Source organism: Phytophthora infestans, genomic scaffold (assembly GCF_000142945.1).
Source record: "Phytophthora infestans T30-4 supercont1.14 genomic scaffold, whole genome shotgun sequence".
Taxonomy (NCBI): Eukaryota; Oomycota; class Peronosporomycetes; order Peronosporales; family Peronosporaceae; genus Phytophthora; species Phytophthora infestans.
The window spans coordinates 1,275,076-1,279,862 of record NW_003303745.1 but is presented as its reverse complement, the minus strand read 5'-3'; positions in this window follow the sequence as shown (position 1 = coordinate 1,279,862).

The following is a 4,787-nucleotide window of genomic DNA, read 5'->3' as shown; positions in this document are numbered from 1 at the left end:
GTGTTTCCTCCCTTTACAGGGGCATCCACGGGCCCTTGAGAGGGTCCCAGAAAAGGTTACCAATAGCGTATGCTCGAATTTCCTGGTCCGGAGGAGAGATTTCGGGGATGTAGTCGGAGAATTCACCTTGCAGGCGATCCACCAACTCCGCAACATCCGTCCATAACGACCATACTTCTCTTCTCCTTTGAGTAGAACAATAGGGGGCACAGCAAATAGCGGGGGTCCGGGCTCCATACGCGTAGGTAGCTCCCCGAAGTTGACGAAGTTCGTTTGCCTGAAGTACGTCTCTGTATAACGACGCACAGTCGCCCCAAGTATCTCAGTTCAACTTGGTCACACGCCACACTTGGACCAAGAACTCCCAGGTAACGTTACGTAGAGGAGTCGTTAGGACCCAGACCGTTACAGCCCCTACGTACACGGGCCACAGCTCCCAGCGGGCATACTCGTAGAAGACACTAGTATGGGGCTCCATTTAGACGGGAGTACACTCGGCAAATAAGAAACTGAGTACTCCCCTGGCGACTCTTCTCGACGTCATTCGACCTCCATCCTTCTTAGTCGCCACCCATCTGTCAAGTCCAGTAGCTGGGAAAGGAGAACTCCGATTCCTCGCCCTTTTCAGGAGTCTCTGTTGCACCCACTATACAGTTATCACAGGAACCTCGAGAGAGACAGGGCCGGAGGTCCAGGCACCGACGGGCAGTTTTCATGCTCATTTGGCAATTTTGCCTCGACTTCCGACACACCCTCGGCGCCCTCTCTTTTCACCACCCCAGTATGGGCACCTCGCGCGGAACAGCCACGCGTCGTCTCAAGGCCGTCTGGAACGTGGAGTCTTCGGACTCCGACGGCTCCTCTTCAGATGACACTCCGGCCGACGAGCGCTTCTGGATCCTCATGCGAGACGTCCTGGCCGCAAACGCTAGCTCCATCGGCCTCGAGCTTCTGGACGACGTCGCCGCCGCGATCTTGGACGACACGGGGAAGGCTTCGGACGCTCTGACGGGGCCGGTAGTTATCATGCCCAGGCCGCCTCGGCAACCGACTCGCGGGAAGCCGCCTCGGCACCCCCGCTTCACGCAAGATGGTCGCTTTCCGCTCAAGAGTGTCAGCACTGGCTCGACTAAGAAGAAGACGATCACGGAGAGTCCTCGATCCGGCAAGAAGCGTCCGAGTCACCCGTGGTCTTCGCTCGCGTTACCCTTCAATTTATCCGACACGACTCCTTCTCCCGTGGTCGATGATCTGAAACGGGTTTATTACGAGGCGGCCGAGTTAGGTCAGGAACCGTACCAGCTGGCGTATCCGTGGCCGGGCTCGCACTTGTGGTACAACCCGCAAGAGTACCCGCATGTGCACGCTTCTCACTGGCGCTTCTGGAACGAGAACCGTTCCAAGTTCTGGGATTGGCAGGCGAACGTCCCGTTGAGGACCTCCAACGCGCAGACCCAGCGGCGCAAGGCTAAGATGGCGGCAGTAGTCGCACGCGTCTGGTTCCTGAGCATTTGTATCGAGACCTGGGGCTACTTCGGCTTCCTTCGTCTATTCGAGAGCAGCGCGCACCGTCGTCGCCTTATGTGGATGGGAGGACAGCCTGGTCGGAACGCCCCAGACGCCAAGTCCTACAATGGCCCCGTCATCGACAACTTGTCTAAGCTGTACTCGCGCGACTCAGAATCGTACTCACGAAAAGTGAAGAACGCTCTCAAGCCGTTCCGGATCGACGAGGGAGGTTTCACGACCATCCCGGAGTTGTTGGAGCATACCGGAGCCCTGGACCCAAATAGTTCGAAGCCCGACAGTCAGCTCACGGATCGGGCGTTGGCCCTCGTTCTGCTGGACATTAAGTCGAAGGAGGATCATGAACCTCATTGAATAGGGGATCGTTCGAAGGGAGTCTGGTATGCGCTTAGTCACTGCTCGCGTCTTCAGAAGATGACGGCCAAGCTTTCGCGCGAACGGGAGAAAGGAGCTCTTCGAACACCCAAGGTAACCCCTTTAGATGCGTCTGAAGCTGACTCGGCGGGATACGCGGCGTATGAGCGTACGGACGGCACTTACACGGCGATTTGGGAGGAAGCGCGTGAGGAAGAGTCGGCTTACGAGGAGGATGAAGCCGAGAGCGACTCTGAAGAACTCCGCCCCGTTAAGAAGACGCTGCGCCTTTCTTCTAGTTCCGACGAAAGTTCGGAGGACGACGAGCCTCCCAACAAGCGTCTACAGCTTCCTCACAAGTCTCGGAGGGCGAAAGAGCGCGCGAAGCGTTCCCGTTCCCCGTCTCGCAGCTCTACCTCCCTGAAGAAGCCTCGATTAAGTTCGTCGCGCAAGCGGTCCTCTTCATCTTCACGCGCTAAAGGCAAACTCAAAGCGCGCGCTGCTTCGTCAGAACGTTCTGTTTCTCCTTTACGGTCACGATCGAAGTCCCCAGTGCACAAGAAGTCCGTCGGTCACGTTCTGAGGAGCGTCCTGCGTCTCGGTCGAAGTCTCCGACGAAGTCCTCAACCATCAAGACGAGTAGGGAGTACCGGCGGGGCAAAGCACGATCACCTTCGCACTCGAAGGGGAGTAAAGTCACCCCCGACAAACCGATCAACGGCAAAACGCCGACTCCTCCGTCAGCTCCAGCGTCGCTGGACGGTACGCGTAAGCGGTCGCGTTCGGTGTCTTCCTTGAAGAAGGCAGTGCCCCCTAAGGCACGCTCGGCCTCGCGGTCCCCGTCAGCACCTCGGAAGTCGAGTTCGCCGGGTGTTCATTCAGCTCCTAGTTCGCCGGCTAAAAAGTCCGACAAAACAGCCTAGCGAGAGGCCGTCAAGAAGTTATTGATTCGTACCATTCCAGAACCGTTCCTCACTGGATGAGAGTAAGAGTACTGGCATAGTCTTCCTTTTTAAGTTTCTTTTTGTTTTTCACCACGATTCGTCCCCACTTGTTGTTTTCGTTTCTTTTTCTTGAGATCGCGGTAAGATTGTTTTTCTTTTTGGTATGTAGGAGATCAGCCACTTGTGAAGTAGAATCCAAAAATATACAAAGTCGTAAGAAGTGTTCTTCAGGACACTTTCGAGGGAGGCGGGGTCGTGAGTTTACTCTGGCTCATTGGATCGACCCGCCACGATTCCCCCTCCCTAGAAGAGTAGCTCTTCTTCGTCAACGGCGGCGTTAGCGTCTTCCAACCGCGCGCTGCGACGTAGTTCTGGTAGGTCTCCCTCCCGACGACGGGTTTCTTCGAACGCCTTGATCAGAGCAGCGTAGGTGGGCAATAGTGTGTTTCGTGGTCTCCAAAGAGTCTCGTAGGTAGCTAACAACACCAGGAACTGCTCTTCACGGTTCTTTTTGCGTCGGGCGATTATGTCGATCACAGAGCAAGGAACTCCGGTCAGGGCCGTCTCTTCCCCTCCAATCAGGAGTCTCTCTACGAAGCTAGTAGAGGGGAGGTCCTCTTCTGATAGAGGTCCGTCGTCGTCTACACCCGGACTCGACTGGACTCCCTCGGGTACTTCAGAAGGAAACGGTCGACTCCATCGCCCTTGGAAACGTTTCAACCTATTGACGTTAATGGTCACGACCCGATTGGGGTGAGAAGGGATGACTACTCGATAGGAGTTCTCTCCCACGACCCCGACCACACGGTACGGACCATGCCACGCGAAAGCGAGCTTCTTCGTGGTCTTTTCCCCGCGACGAGCTCGAAAGTACTGGTAGACCCACACCGGGTCTCCCTCCTTGAACTTAATCGGTACTTGGTTGCTCAGTCGTTGCTCGTGTCTGCCCTGGGCCTTCAAGAGTTGGCGCTCTACTAATCGTCTCGTATCCCGTAGAGATAAGAATAGCTTTCGTCTGTAGCTAGCGACTTCGTTACTCTTCCATCCGTTGTTCGTGTTGAGAAACGCGAGGTCCAGAGGTAACACCGGGTCCCGGATATACAGGCTGAAGAATGGTGAGTCCTTAAGGGCCTCGTGATACGACGAACGATATGCGAACAGTACTCGGGGAAGATATAAGTCCCAGTCGTTCTGAGCTTCGTTGACATACATCTTAAGCATCCCGATCAGCGTGCCGTTGAAGCGTTCGACTAGCCCCTGAGTCTGAGGATGGTAAGCAGCTCCAAACAACTTCTTGATCCCGAGTGTATCGTAGAAGGATCGTGCCAGGTTCGAGATGAAGTTGGATCCTTGGTCGCTCAGTAGTTTCTCGGGGACTCCGTGCCGCGAGATCACTTCGTTCACCATAACTTCCACGAACGTTACAGTGTCCAAGCGGGCCACTGGGAACGCTTCGACCCATCGAGTGAAATAGTCAGCGAAGACGAGTATGAACTTGTTGCCTCGAGGAGTAGCCACTAAGGGACCTATGGCGTCCACCACTAATAGCGAGAAAGGTCCCGATAGTTCTTGTACGGGCATCCTCTGCATTCGGCCATTTCTCCAAGGGCGATAGCCTTTACCACTGCCGCACACGGTGCATTCCCGAACATATTCGGCCACATCCTTCTTCCACCCGTGCCAGTAAGCGTGCTTGCGCACTTTGTCGAGCGTCTTAGTAACTCCGACATGAGCGGCAAGTACATCCTTATGACAGTGATGTAGTACCGTCGATATGAAAGGCAGGGGAATCACAGGAACTTCAAGAGTAGACGCCGGTTCAGTGCGAGCCTTCAGGTGTACGCGACGCATAAGTACTCCGTTCTTTACCGAGTAGTTAGGCGCCATCAGCAGGATTTTGGTGCGCATTTGAGGGTCCAGAGCTAGAGCTCCATCGCTAAGGAACGCTATCATAGCTTGGAT